Source organism: Adiantum capillus-veneris, chromosome 5, assembly GCF_014529385.1.
Source record: "Adiantum capillus-veneris isolate H3 chromosome 5, ASM1452938v2, whole genome shotgun sequence".
Taxonomy (NCBI): domain Eukaryota; kingdom Viridiplantae; phylum Streptophyta; class Polypodiopsida; order Polypodiales; family Pteridaceae; genus Adiantum; species Adiantum capillus-veneris.
In genome coordinates this window covers 131,333,917-131,349,836 of record NC_140935.1, presented here as the reverse complement: position 1 = coordinate 131,349,836, position 15,920 = coordinate 131,333,917, and the positions used below count along the sequence as shown (strand labels likewise).

The 15,920-nt window shown below is 43.7% G+C and overlaps 1 long non-coding RNA gene and 1 pseudogene across 1 annotated transcript; both read left to right on the top strand.

The window, feature by feature from the left end:
• LOC147458123 (uncharacterized) overlaps positions 1-15,920 on the top strand; it is a 66,787-nt pseudogene that overhangs the window by 36,130 nt on the left and 14,737 nt on the right.
• On the top strand, positions 4,380-12,708 carry LOC147458124 (uncharacterized). Its single transcript, XR_015188198.1, has 3 exons — positions 4,380-5,020; positions 11,551-11,711; positions 11,944-12,708. It is a non-coding gene; the product is annotated as an uncharacterized LOC147458124 (long non-coding RNA).

Here is a 15,920-nt window from a genome sequence, read left to right as displayed (position 1 = left end):
ACGTACAATCGCATCGTGGAAGTTAGCAATCTTCTTTTAGATTCCCCCCATCTCTCACACACGTAAACACAATGGTTCTAAAAATAAGAGAATGCACTATCTTTATGCAAGCTTGTGTGTGCCTGCACGTACGATCCCATGGTGGAACCGCATTTGCTTGCACGTACGATCGCATCGCGGAAGTTAGCAATCTTCTTTTAGATTCCCCCCATCTCTCACACACGTAAACACAACGGTTCTAAAAATAAGAGAATGCACTATCTTTATGCGAGCTTGTGTGTGCCTGCGCACATGTGTGTGTGTGTGTGTGTGTGTGTGTGTGTGTGTGTGTGTGAGAGAGAGAGAGAGAGAGAGAGAGAGAGAGAGAGAGAGAGAGAGAGAGAGGAAATAACGGGGTTGTGTGTGTGTGTGTGTGTGTGTGTGTGAGAGAGAGAGAGAGAGAGAGAGAGAGAGAGAGAGAGAGGAAATAACGGGGTTGGTGGCAACCTCTTAATGTATTGTCATCCATGGTCCTGCTGGCGACAGAACCTCTTAATGTAGTGTATTCATGCCTCTTGACATAGTGTATTCATGCGGTGCACGCAAAGAAAAATAGATTGGCAGCAGATTGAGGCAACATACAAAGGTGTGTGTGTGTGTGGGAGAGAGAGAGAGAGAGAGAGAGAGAGAGAGAGAGAGAGAGAGAGAGAGAGAGAGAGAGAGAGAGAGAGAGAGCCTTACTTCGATTGGAGTTATGAGACCATAGGCCTCGCTTGCAAACGCGTTGCTCTCCTCCCATGCATCTTTTAACGTCGACAACCGTTCTTTGCAGTATAGGTGTGCATGCATTTGAGGGTGGAAATCAAGCCACATGGGTAAGCGTCGCGGGGGGGGGGGGGGGGGGGGGGAGAGAGAGAGAGAGAGAGAGAGAGAGAGAGAGCATTATGTTGAAAATTTAGGTTAACTACAAAAGACGTTGATCCACCAAAAGCTTTACAACTGAATGATTAATGCCTTATCATAAGGCAAGTCTCTTAGTACATAAAAGAGTTGTTCGTGTTCTCAACGTTTAGAAGCAGAAAGAGCTTCCAAAAGTTGGTGTGGCATTTTCAAGCATCCAAAGAGTGGTTTCATTGAGACCATTTGTGATTTTGTGTAATTGATCTCATTTTGAATTTTGGAAGATTGTACAATAGCAACGCCTCTTCAGTTCACTATCCTTTCCTCTTTATTTGTGGGATTCAAATTCAAGCTCAGCTAACTAAGACACCAAACCCATGTGACAAAAGTTAAGTCTCTTTTTATCCTTTCCACTCTGAATGCTTCACATTGGAGTCGATGCGATTTCCCCGGGAAGAATACACATTGTTCTGGATGTAGTTGTACTCAATGGAATTTGCAACTAATTTTTAGAGCAATCCCATATTTGCAACATATGACTAACGGGGATCATAAAATTTCAAAGACTTTTAGACACCACCTCAAAAAGGATTTAAATGTATGTAGGCCTTAACACCGGTAAGAGATTATTCCATGTTGTACAAGCTTTGTTCAAAGCATGAGATTGTGTGACAAACTCCTCAACAACGTATCTGGCAAGCCTTCTCTAGGACATGTGAACCCAAGAAAAATTAAGGTGTTCTTTGCTCATCAATAACCATCAGGTGCGAAGTCCCCCAGTGACCATATTTGATAACCAAAAACATTTTTCATCTGGCCGTAACTGACACGCCACACATTCAAGTCATCCACCAAGTAGAGGGTACCTTTTGGCTTGAAAAATCACGCATCCTTGACCCTACTAGGCTTCCCATAGAACAACCATCCTCAATCATGTATCCTCGACCCTGCTAGGCTTCTCATAGAACAACCATCCTCAATCTTGCATACAAGAGCAATTGTTCTTTTTTGCCACAAGCTAATTTCCTTGCAAAAGACCTACTAAACACCTTACTCGTGTCATACATTTCTTGAATTGACTCCAAAGACACTGGCGGCTTTGCTTCCATAACCACAATCTGATTTTCTACCAAACCCTCATTTGAACCGCAATCAGTCATACTATAAACCGCATCATCCAAATGCGTTTACACTCCCACTTCATTCAATTTACATCCCTATCGAATACTTCCCTGTTCCTTCAACACGCCTGTCTCAATTTATGAACGTCATCCGAGACCGCCATCACATTGCATTACAGGTCGCATTATCTTGTGTTGGCATGAACCACCTGTTCCATTTGTCAACACTCACAAAAAAGTGATGCGTCACTCTTTCAACGTAAAAAGCTACAACCTCAACCTTAAAAAACCATGCCTCTAGAGAAGCTATCTCATCCACAGCTCTGAGCAGAAGAAGTCACTAGATTTGTAGTCTCTCGACTCAGCAGTATCGCCAGGGAACCCACTAGCGTTTTCAACCTCCAGAACTTGGTGTTTTGCAACTTGCAAATCCCAATCAACAAATCAGGTCGGCGTTTTCAGATTTCAACCTTCTGCACTTGCAAATTCACCCCTTAGCCTCGCAGATCTCATCTCTCGCAGCAGATATTCATCATTTCATGAATTCAGCCAGCGTTTTCCAATTCAGCTACTAGCGCTTTTCAGAATTCAGCAAATCAGTGTTTTTGAAGCATTGTCGTCAAGTCGTTGTCGCCGTCGTCACCAACACAATATCAATTTTTAGCCTCAGATCAGCCCTCAATTTTCAGCCAGATCATCCCTAACATTTTTGTATTTTAGCCCGTCCGCCATCATTGTCGTTGACATCGTCGGCAAGTCCATTGCATCTAGACCATTGTACCAGGATTGTGCAATCTAAAGCATATACCTTTCTCGCCATAGATAGGGGGGCCCTTGGAGGGAGGTTTGAGAACCCATATGGTGTCGTATTCTTCTCTCTCTCTCTCTCTCTCTCTCTCTCTCTCTCATTCTCAACACTTTCATTCACAGTAGCATTCACTTTGTTTGTGGCCATTGCACTTGCACTCTCTCTCTCTCTCTAAGAAGAACGGAAGGCTCTAAAAGGGACCCTTGAGCAAAGTTTGGAGCACTCGTCCTGAGCATTATCAACATTCACTTCCGCTGCACCTTACAATCAACCTACAATTGACGTTTGTACTCGGCTTTGATAGACTTTTCCACCAAGAATTTGTCCAAATCTTCATTCTTTTCTTCATTTTAGTTCCGGATTTCAACTTTTCTTTGCCTACCTCCCCCTGACAGGTGTTATCTTTGTTAGATTCTCCAAGAGAATCGATGAGTAATCTAGAGTTCTTTATGGCTTATGCCCTTTAAGACAGAGCGATGAAGACGGGAGCGGCATTGGATGTGTGATGGACGAAGGGTGGGAGTGGCTAATAAGTCTCTAAAAGGATTGGATCCTCCGTCGAAGAAGAATCTTTTTGGGCTCTTATACCACTATAACAAGCTTGGACACTCCAAGTGAGAAATCAATAGCAACATGTGAACAAAAACTTCAAAATCACTGAACTTTTATATATAGATATATATATGAGAGAGAGAGAGAGAGAGAGAGAGAGAGTACGGCACGACGGAGTTCTGCGCCCAGAAGCATTGGCCCCAAAGAGTGGCGCCCCTTTCAGTATTTCTTTATTTGTTGATCTCAACAAGGTACAACTCTCGAGGGTCCTGTGCTTTAAGAAATTGTGGCCAGATGCTCTCCAGAGTGAAGCCCCAAGGGCTCTTATAAATAGTACAAGGGATGCCCAAAAGCAGAGCCCCAAAAGCAATCAATTCAAAAGCCCTTCTCCCCCCAAAAGCATCTGCTCTCGAAAGCTAGTGTTGGAGATTCCCAAAAACAATTAGCATAATTTGTGAAAATCCGTACAGCCTGACATGTGGCACTTGCAACGCAAATCGCGGAAATTTCGTACGGCCTTGCCATGTCAACATCCGTACGATTTGCCACGTCAACATGTTAGTGCATTTTATGAAAATCCCTTTTAGAGTTCAAACTCCTGTCTTTTAGGGTTTCGGGCCCCACAACTGATGCTTCATAAGTTCTTCAATTTAGTCTATTAAGTTTCTCTTGTCCACTTGGCCATTTTTTTGCCAGTCGGTCATGCCACATTATCACTTTGTAACACAGTAGCTCACTTTGTAACACAGTAGCTCCGAGGTCATTGGTAAATGTGTTTTTTGCACTCAAAACGATCCAAAACAGAGAACTACAGCTTGCTGCGTTTGTTTGTTTGTTTGCAGGTTTAGAGTTTCACACCTAAATTGCAAGTTAACACAGGAGAAGCGTCGAGGGAAGCATTGGAGTGGTTGTACAGGAGTTTTGGCACCTGTCAGTGACCAAACACTGCAGGCTGATCAAACACTGCAGGCTGATCGACAACTTGCAATTTCTACCCTTGGCTGGTTTGAACAGCTTAATGAGAGTTAGGTGTAAATGTAGGGGTGAGGTAAACCAATCGTAGACCATGTGTAGGGTTCTCTCTCTCTCTAGCCGGCTTGCTTGGCTCAGAAAGCTGCGATAGGCAAAAGAACCTTCATTGCTAATGTGCGGACACCGGCAAGCAAGCAAAACAGCGAGCGATGGGGGCAGCGAGAGCAAGCACGAAGAGGGTTGCAAAACTCGGCTGAATACCAGTGAAGCAATGTGGAGTGCGCCTTGGTGGAGGGAGGAACCAACGGGCCAATTGTAAGGAAAATACATAGGGAAAATAACCAACTGGGCTGCACAAGGAAAATACCAAGAGGGGGGTGCGAGAAGATCTGCGCGCAAGAACAGAGAATGGCTGAGGCGGCGGGCTGCAGAACTGAACATGAGGGTGGGATGTAGCAATTAGGGTTTGTGCAGGCCTCTCTCTCTCTCTCTCTCTCACACACACACACACACACACACACACACACCCAATGTAATTGCGGCCTTTCTTTCTATCTTACCTTAGTCTACTGTGTGTGTCCAGCTCTGTTTGTGGATTCCTTTGTAGACCTGCAGGATATTATGCTAATATCGATGAAGCTTGGAGGATGACACCCAACTGGAGTCACCGGTCGCTGCAATATAACTGGTGAGGGACCTTTTATTCCCTCACTTAGCCTTCGAATATTGTTTGTGAGGAGTGTGTGAGAGGTTTTCTGTGCATCCTTGCTGTGGTGCAACATTGTCGGCTGTAGACCAAAACTGGTTGAGAATACTGCTTCGTCTCAGGTTTCTATCTCACTCGTTTGATTCTGATATGATTAATTTTGGTTTTTCATTATTTCACCTTTGCAAGGCTGATCTGCCGTCGTGTTTAAATGATACTAAATCCAGCAGCCTATTTTCTGAAAATATGCTGTTTGTAGCTGTTGGCTTGATGGTGGCACATAATGAAATCACCCGTGGGATGGTGTCAAATGCTTTGCGGAAATCTACAAAGGTGCAGTAAAGCCTCTCCTTCTGCACCTTTGTCCCATCAATGAGGCAACACAAAACAGAGATGTGGTCGATAGTTGAGAAGGTCCGCATGAACCCTGCGTAGCCAAGAGCCCATAAGCCCTCAGCCTCCCCATAGGAACTAAGCTCAGCCTCAAGAACTGCCCCATACTGCTATTCCATTGTATGCCGATCATGATAGTCTTGTAATTCCCAGGGTCCAAAGTGTCTCCAATCTTTTGGATCGGCACAATGGTGTACTTGGTCCACTCCTTTGGGAAGCCCTTCCCTACAGTTCGGTTGAATGCATGTGCAATCAACGGGGCTATCGTGGCGGTTGCATAAATGAGGTGCTCACTCTATAAACCCGGATGGCTGATGTTTGAAGAACAAATGTGATGTAAGAGGCAAGCATAGGTAGTGGCGTAGAAGAGTGGAGTAGGAGGAATCCCTTCTCGACCTTTGCCGAGTACAAGGGAGCTAGCCCATGTGTGATATGGATCGTGGTCCGGGAGGTGTGCTTCATGGGTGTGTGGGGTGTGGTGTTGCCAGTGAAGGAGGGTGCAAGATAAGTGTGGTCGGCTCTAATTGGTATGGGTGGGATGGTGAAAGAGCTAAGTAGGTGGAGGTCCTCTCTAGGTCCCATGATGTAATCCATGGTGCTTCCCCCTCCCCCCCCCCCCCCCCCCCCCCCCACCCCCACCCCCAAAATTGCAACTCCATGTTGTGTGCATGGCAGTCCTCCTGAAGTAGGCCATTGTGCTATCCCGTTATAAATAACGAGACAATGCTGGGAGTCTAATCTGAGCAAATGATGGTCGTAGAGCTGTGTCTACCGACTCTTTCATGGTGGCCTCTTCTTGTATGGCGAATAGTGCCACCGGGTCCTCTATGTCGTATGTCTCACTGATTCCTACCTGTCCTGGCGTCGGTCTCCCATAAGGAAGACTGTCCCTAGTGTAAAGTACTTCATAATCTCATCTGACAAGTATGTGAATGGGGATGGTCTCTCCTCCCTCTCCCCTGTTGTCTCTGTGGTAGTGAATCTGGAGCCTGAGGGGGTGAAGTAGTAGAGGGCGAAGTAGATAGTCTTGGCTTGTGATCGCTCAAAACGGATCCAGAGGTAACGGGCCTGTGGGTCTCGTGCAACAATCTGTATCCTGCTTCGGAATCCCCGTCTGAAGAGTATAGCCACCCCTCCTGACCCTCGTGTGGTGTGCTAGCGGGTGCTCTCTCGATGTGAGGACTCCCACTGAAAGCCTTGGATCTTTGGTAGACTCCGCTCTGGACTCTCATGTGTCTCTGTCAGAAGAATGATGTCCCGTCATCTCATCACCTCCTCAGGTCTCTTTGGGTGTGTATAGATCCCCGTTGCAGTTCCAAACCGCGAGGTGGATCTCCTCATGTGTCCCATAGGTTGCCAGTCCCTATGTGATGGACTTGCCATCAATGATGACCCTACCATCTTGGTATATCTCCTTTTTCTCTTCTTTACGAGCTTTCTTGACTCTAGGTATGCATGCTCGGCGGTGGTCCTGTTGCATCTTGGTGAGGTCGTCCTCAAGGTAGATAGAGGGCCCCTTGAGTGCTCTCAGGATAACCTTGTTTTGGATGAAGGATGTTTGAGACTCCTCGGAGGTGAGGATGAGGGCTGTTTTTTGTGGATCTTTGTCGGCTCTCCAAGCTTTGGAGAAGGATGACTCCTCGTCTTCTTTGTACCCGAGCTTCATGCATAGGGTTTTTCTATCACTCTCGGGTGTGGACACCTCCTCTTCTTTGATGCTAGTTACCCGTACGTTGATGAGCCGCGGTGTTGACCGCTTGGTCAACAACACAACATAACTCAAGTTTCGTACCAAAGTCTCATCTTTTGCGAGTTATGAAATGCTATGGATTATGGCTATAAACGTCATTTGTAATGAGTAGTTATTCTAGTTTCAGAAGCCGGGGTGCAATGGCACTTCCAGATTGTAAATACAAAGCCATTTGACCCTTTCGACCCCATTTTTGGTTAAACCTAAGGTAGCCTTAGTATATAAGGTACCTAGGTCATTTTGGAAGGAGGACTTTTTATCATAATCAAGTTTTAGCGATGCCATCTACTGTGTGTGAGAGAGAAAGAGAGTGAGTGTGAGCTTCATCCTCCCGCTACGCCCGGCTCGCTCAACACATTGGAGATCCGACTGCACCATTGCGGTAGGCTCGAGGAGAGCTACGTGACAACGCCAAGTATTCCACGCGGGACGAAGCGCCCACGTCGACACATCTACGAGCTATTTGTGGCCGTAAGTGTATCAAACGATGTTTGTTTTCTGCGTGCTAGTAGTCTATAGAATTGTGACGACATAAGCTACGCATAGGTACTCATAAATTTCAGTTTCGGGCACTTTCAAAATTCTATTCTGTCATCCTACGCGTTTTTCGCAGATGGGTTTAGAGTGAGGGTTTTGAGTGTAGAAGCTTAGGGACATGTGTATCCTAGTGAGGGGATGGTGTTCCTTAAGTTTCGTATGAATCTGGCATGATTAGGTGAGTTACCTTTTGTATGTGTGTATGTGGCTAGGTGGTGTAGTTGAGGGTAGTTAGGCTCTTGATTGTGGTTTAGTTGGCCTTCCAGAGTGTTGTATGTGTAGGATGGTCTCAGCCTGACAAGCTTAAGAGATTTCCTCAGTGTGCCTATTGTGTCATCTGTGTCCTCGATTGACATTATGTTGATCTAGGTAGTGTTTGCATGCACTTCATGGGTGTGTGAGTCGCTTCCCGTCCAACACGCGGGCTTGCCACATCTTCTCTTCCTCAATGGTTGTGTGTATGATGAGCGCTTCAGACTACTTAAAGCCATCCTTCCTTGGTAGTAGTCTCCATTTTGTCGTCGATGCTTGCCGTTAGAGCTTTGGTGATCTTATCTTTGAGGGTTTCCTTGCCTTCTGCTTTGATCTCTCCTTCTTCGGGGGTGAGAAATGTGATAGAAGCACGAAGGAGGTCGATTTTCTCCTTAAGCTCTTCTTTTTCTATCTTCCATTCTTCTTTCTCCTTCTCTCTCTTCTCTTCCAACTTCTCCTTCTTCCATGCTTTCTCTTTGGTCAAGGCTTTGACCTCTTTCTCAAGCTTGCATAGCCGATTATTGAAGCCATAGAGGGTATCCTTGATGTAGCACGTCATCTTATCATCCTGCTTGTTCATCTCTGGCGGCTTGGTCGTCTCCTCCTTCGAAGCGCTCTTCGGCATGTTGGCACTTTGAGGGGGGCGCATGATTAGGGTTTTCTGGTGCAAGGGGGTGGTGTGCAGGTGCAACACGCAGTAGCAAACAACACGGAAATGTGCAGAGGTGTAGCAACAGCAGCAAGGCAAACGTGCAGGTGCACTTGCAGCAGCAGGGAAGCGTGCACACACACACACACACACACACACACACACACACACACACACAGAGAGTATTTAACAAATAATTTGTTTGTAGGTACGGGGCATAATGAAACTGTTTATCATTAAACAAGAAGTGAAAGGGGATTCAACAAAAAAATTTCCAAATGAGTACACCAAAGATATATGGAGAAAGATTATATCAAACAATAAACAGCAGTATGATGGTATTGGTTGAAGAGGTCTTGGGCGGCGCAAAGAAGGCTTATTATATCTTCGCTTGATGCCGTTCGAAATTACCTTCATAGTAAGTTTGAAACGGCATCAAGCGAAGATTTAATAAGCGTTCTTTGCGCCGCCCAAGACCTCTTCAATCAATACCATCATGCTATGGTGAATGCTGGAGATAGGTTCCTTATTGGTGAAAAAGATCTTTGTGATCCTCGTGTCAAGGAGATCATTACTTACATGGCACAAGAGCTTCACATAAAGGTGGAGTTCCTTGCAGCAACATGTAATCTCTCTCTCTCTCTCTCTCTCTCTCTCTCTCTCTCTCTCATATGTGTGTGAATAAGAAGAGGAATGTTGATATGCAAGTGAGAGTACCAATGCAAGTGATGGAGAGAGTTTACCCCATCATACCTATGTGGCATAGATTGATGCATCCTTTTTATATCCTGGAGACAAATTAGATGGAAACTTGTCTCTCATCGTTGGAACAACAACATTACTCCCTTTTGCTAAGTTGGCTTAAGTTTTGAATAACTATTATGCGGCTATTTTTCCTATACGTTTTTGTCCGATGGTTGTTATCTGATGGCTCCCCTTGGTATCTACCCAAGGTCATGATGGTTTGACTTATGTTGTCATAAAAGACGTTTTGGAGTTTTTTTGCTGACTGGTTTGCATGAAGTTCTCTATGGCTTGTTTCACTGACTGATTGGCATGAAGATCTATGTGGCTTGTCATTTGATCAAGTTATGGCTCGTTTCTTGAACTCCATAGAAGTGAATCACTGACTTGCTTGCCTAAAGATCTTTGTTGCCTGTCATTCCAGTTATGGTTCTTGTCCTTGTTCTAGTTATGATGAATTTGCATTTTGGCTTGCTTACAGATCTCTATTGCTTGTCGTTCTAGTTGTGGCTCTTCTCTGCTGCTTTTTTTTCAGTTAGGGTTCATCTCCTCAACTCCATGGGAGCGGATGGTTACTTATAGCTAGGTTCCCCTCTATTCTCAGTACCTTCTGCTATAATCCAAAAGTTTCATCGGACCGGCATAAACATGCTTTTCTAAACTCTATGATGTTGCTGTTGTTTCGTGAATTCCATACGGCAAAAGCTTGCTTGGATCTGAGACAGTTGAAACCCATGCTAGTACACCTCTTTCCCTACCCAGCATCTCGGCTCTCTCTGTCACAAATAGTGTGTGCTGTGCACATTTTGCTTGATTTGGCGAGAATGTATGCAATGCTTGTTGGATTTCTTGCTTAACTGCAGTAGTAAGTGCAAGAGCCGTATTGATTAGCATAATTATTCTTTTGGCATTGTTAAGATTTTCTCATGCTTATGGTACTGTATGCGTTTGTCGAAGATTGCTTATGTTCTGAAAATCACGCGTACAATTGACGAACTTTTGACAAGCAAGGTGCATTTATTTCTGGCTCTGGCTATCGTGCTATCCCCCTTCTTGCTTACCCCAATGATAGAAACCTCTGTGTTCTTATAAGCCAATAGCACAATAGGTTTGCAGATGTATTTTCTACACAAAACCTAATAATATTGCAAGTATAGAGTAGTTTTGTTGTTTTATTTTCATTACATCTGAGGGATCTGTACAAATTCGGGAGTGCGTGATGATGAAGCAGGTCTACCTGTTTTCAATTCTGTCTGAATTTATTTCGATTTTGTTCGATTCTCACAGTTTTATGATACTAAACATGTACAGCATGCAGGAGACTCTTGGGAACTGTACCTGGCCCAAATTGGCTACTAAGCTGTATTTTTGTCCCCATCCCCCATCACCTAGGGTTTGCTACTTTGCATTAGTGACCATGCATTTCACGCTGCTCTTATCAAGCTGGATGAAGGGGTCCTTGCTCGTGAGGAAAACAATGAGCTACTCATTCTGCGACAACTTGATATGCTTGCATGGTTTAGCTTTCCTCTATGGCGTGCAAGCACCCTCAAGCAACTGTGACACGGCTTTTGTGAGTTCTTTGTGAGCCTAAAAGCCATCACTAACATTAGGGCCAAAAACAACTCAAAAAGGGATGTTTGTTAATGTAAGGATTAAGGAATAGTCCAATAGTTATTTGACACGTATACAAAAGTATGGCACTCTTGTCTCCTCTATTGTGAGTTTTGGTGGTCCTATTTTGACGGAGAACCGCTAAATGTCTTGATCACAAGGCTAAAACTGCTATATTTAGGTGCTTTCGGCAAGAGAGCTCATTAAATTTGCGGCTCAAAGCAATGAAGTTTCGTCTTTTATTCTATTTTATATTTCACAAAAGCGTTGTCAAAAGATACGAAATCTATGTCAGAAGGCTCTCAAAACAAGAGCATTAATGATAAATTACCTACTTTTTTCAAACGTATACCTTTCTCGCTCTCTAGTTTGTGAGAGGTTTTAGTTTCTCTAGTTTCCGTCTATACTTTCTTTCTTCTCTAATCTCTGAGTTTTCATGGCATCTTTTACACGTCGCCCTTCACATAACATAACTTCTTGTGACTTTCATAACGTTAGAGAGGATGGTCTTTGGAAGTCCATATCTTTTTGTATGAATGACTGGGTAACAATGCTTCCTTCATGCATACACAGAGTGAAGAGAACTAAACGCGATAAAGTAAAAAACCATTGGAAAGGTCGTGTTCTTGCTTTCAAAGTGACCGACAATGGCTGGGTAGCTAAGGTTCAACATGTGTACATGGCCAAGGATATGGTGTTAGACTGGGAAGAACATCCCACACTGCATTCTTACTGTAAGTACAAAAAAAAACTATTTGATACAGTGAATTTTTTTCATTATCCCATTGTTTTTCTCATTTTTTGATTCCATTCCAAATATATTTCCTTCAACAATTGTGGAATGGCAGCCTGTGGAGAGTCTGAGTGGGACGTTCAAAGCAATGCATAAAGGGATTGCAGATGTTATGTATGCTGACAAGCCACCTTCCTTTTACAAAACAATGGATTTGTTTGTCTATTTTGCAGAATACAAAGTTCCATCACGAGAAGGTGCATATGGAGAACTACATCAGTTACTCGTTCCCACCATAAGTTCACTTGATTGGGAAGCTCCTGATGCATGTACTATATCAAGCTTCAAATCCAAGATCAAAGAAGACATCCTTAAAGCTATGTCTCCGGGCAGGATATCAAGAAGGATTAAAGTTCAATGGTTCTTGCCTATACATGTCTTTGTGGCATGTTTCAAAACAATGGATTTGCAGAGGACAAAGACGATGTGGCTTAATAGAAGACTTTCTATGACTGAACTTGATAATGTTCTTGGAGACGGATGGAGCACCAAAGAAACTTTCCATATTGGTGACAATATTAGTTGTAGAGTAAGCCCAAATTCTATGTCTATCTCATATCAACTATGTCGTCAATCATTAGTTCTGGGCTACGACTATAGGAGATGGAGAAGCAAATTAGGTAGTTGGGTTCCTCTCGACTCTGAGGAAAATTGTCCAGAGTTTGAACTAAAGGTCACAGTACATCCACACACCGAGTATAGAAGACTGATAGTAACAACAAATTGGAGACTAAATGATGTTAGAGAATCTCTTGAGTTTCTTGATGAAACATCTCCCGAGTATAGATTCAAAGTGGATGAAATTATGGTGAGCACAAGGATGGAGAATTCAACCTCTTGCATCACATGCCTTCCCCCAAAAAGAGTTGTATTTGAGCCACTTGCAAGGACTTGAAAAAACAAGTTCAATATTGTAATCATTTTGTAAATATATTTATCTTTTCTCTGCTTATGTTGTTTTAAACTTACATGACATCATGATACACATTTAAGAATCGACAGTTGGTATTAAGTATTTGAAGTACAAAATTATGAATCACCAAAGGGTATATATATATGTTCATATGGACAAAATGAACAAAAGTGTACATAGCTTTTGTGGACTATTCAATCATGAAATTCCACTTTTCTTTTTGCCTGAGAGGATTCTGCATCCTCAGAGACCCTTTTCCTTTTGTGTTCAGAAGGGGGTGAAAGTTCAGGAGTGGGTGGTGGTGGTGACTTGGCAGGGGTTGGTGCTTTGGACCCCTTAGGACTTGGCATGGGTGACTTGGCAGGGGTTGGTGCTTTGGGCTCCTTAGGACTAGCTGTCTTGGGTGATTTGGCAGCTTTCTTTGACAACATAAATGGTAGCTTGAAAGGTGAGCTAGGTGCCTCCCCCTTATTGTTCTTAAGTGTACGACTCTTTTGAACCTTGAATTTCAATGGTGAGTGGAATGGATGGCCCTTTGTATCTGCTCTTTTTTTTGCAGGGCTCTCAGTGGGACTCTTCCCCTTGGCAGTCTTCTTAGTGGGACTCTTCCCCTTGGCAGGGATCTTCTTTTTGGTAGGACTCTTCCCCTTGGCAGGGATCTTCTGCTTGGGACTCTTCCCCTTGACAGGACTCTTCACCTTGGTAGGACTCTTCTTGTGATCCTTTTTCTTTGTATGGATCTTTGCAGGAATTTTCTTCTTTTGATCCATTTTCTTTGCATGCAAACCTTTGGTGGCTCTACCTTTCTTTGGTGGCAAAGGAGAATCTAGATCATTTGGATTTATTGATCTTTCCAAAACCATAGAAACAGCCTTCTCTCTCACCCACATGACCCAAGACTTTGGATAGTCATGCAACTGAAAAAAATAGAAAAAGGAACTAAAGGACATGACATACATACATAAAACATCAAAATAAATACATGAACCACACTTACAGTGAGTGTAGTCATCCGGCACCTTGACTCAAGATATCTCCATGCATTTGCAAGCACCCTCCATCCACAAGATGTTGAGTCTGTCTGTAAAGGCACTTTTTGATTCTAGTACTTGAAAGCTTCTATATTGTAATCCTTGTTTGTGGTACTCAGGTGACCAACAATAAGTTTGGCAGCACTGCAAGAAGACATTGAATCAAAAAGCTACTAATAGAAAACAATGGGCTTCATACTTACAGTTTACTTTTCCCATGGATACTTGACAATGAATTCATAAATATAATATCTTTCTCCAAAAGATTGAAGATAATAAGACTCCAATGTCCTCTACAAAATAAAAAACAAATTAGCTAAGAATACCACAAAATGTTAAAAATAACATGTAAGGAGTTAAGAATTACCCTTCAACATAGGGGTACAATATGTACTTGTAGGTCAGCATGTTAAAATCATCAAAAAAAACTTGAAAGGGTTCCTTGCTTGTTGAAAAGGCACTGTGTCACTAGAGGGTCAAGTATGGCAATTTGCATAGCTAGAGCCTCTGGAAGATCCCTCATAAGACACCTGGAAAAGGAAACACAAGCCACAATGAGCCCCTTGTGCCTGTATGCCATGCACATGCACATTATAATAATTAGCAAAGCAACACACCTGAGAGAGATATAGAGCACAGTGTCACCAAGCTCAATGTTGGGATTTACAAGCATACTTGTGTCTTGAGGGAATATGTCCAAATATGCCTCAGTATCTCCAAACAAGGAAACATCCACCACCATTTGGCCTGTGACTTTTTCATAAAGAAGAGAGTTGGATGCTCTTAAAGTTTCAGCTTGCTCTTTAAGGATAACGTCCTCGGATATCATGTCTTGCTCCCTCTCAACTTCCTTAACTGCTTTAATATCCTGAGACTTTCTTGTCTTGTATTCATGTGTAACATCCTCAATGACAACCCCAGAATCTTTCTGCTGCCTGGAAGGAGGGATGTTTAAAATTTGGAAGTCTCTAAGATCCTCACTAGGAATGAGCTCAAGAGCCTTATCAAACTTGTACCTTAGCCTTGACACAAGCACAAAATCTTTGCTCATAAGTGTGATCCTGTGAGCAAATGCAGCTGCAATATAGCTATCATTCATAAAGTCTATGAGAAAATCCTCAGCAGCTTCCTGAAGGCACATCATAGCTTGAGACTGCCACCTCACCGAGACAAAAGTTTTGATATTCATCATGTTTACAAGTCTATCAGATATCTCTTTCACAACCCTCATGAAAAAGAGCTTTGGAATTAGTAGACAAGTAGACTTTTGTGCCTTCCTTATTTCTCTTAGGGACTTCACGTGATAATTCAATCTCTTTCTGGCATTGGCCCTCTAACGAGGTTGTGGAGGGGGTGCTTTCTCTGCATCTTTCTCAGCATCACCTACTTCTGGATCGGTTGGGGCTTGGTAGACCTTCCTTGCAGTTTGCTTAGTCCTGGCCATTTGGGTACAAGAACACACCACGCGACAGAGGGGTAGGCCACAACCTTCAAGATGTTTCTATCACGCCGTGTGTGATGAGCAGGATAACACGACACGATAGAAGGCTGACAAAAGCGTCGTATGTGACCACCGGAACGTGCGAAAAGAATATCACAGAACTTCCTGTACGACGCGATAGAGGGTGCAACCACACCCTCGAACATCGCCGTATCGCGCCGTAATGCGAGGTGAAATCTTTAAGCCGAGAAGCCCTGCATGACGCGATGAGAGCCCCACCCAGAAGTTGCAACATACGCTTATCGCGTCGTATGGGAAGCCATGAATATTTGGAGGTAGAGACTACCACAACGCTGTAGAAGGCACACAAACACCGTTGGAAATGGTATAGAGCATCGTATGCGAGGTCAAATTTTTATGAAGTGTCGACCTCCCGCACGACGCGATGAGGGGTTCACCGAGACTTTGGGACTTGCGTCAATCGCGTCGTAAGGGACACTTAGGAAGCGGTAGAAAGTAGAAAGTGCGTCCACATGCCCAACAGTTCCGGTCGCGTCGATGAGAGGAAACTTGGTTTGGCTTAGTGGACGGATGACAAGTGTACGGGTAGTTGAGGATGACACGACGCGAATGTCGACTATAGGAGAAAGCACAAAATGAGCACGTGACAAGTGTTTATATACATAAAACCGTCCGTATGACGACCGTTGTATGCATGCCACGTGGCACGTGTGCATGGCTAACACGTGTCACTAACGGTCATAT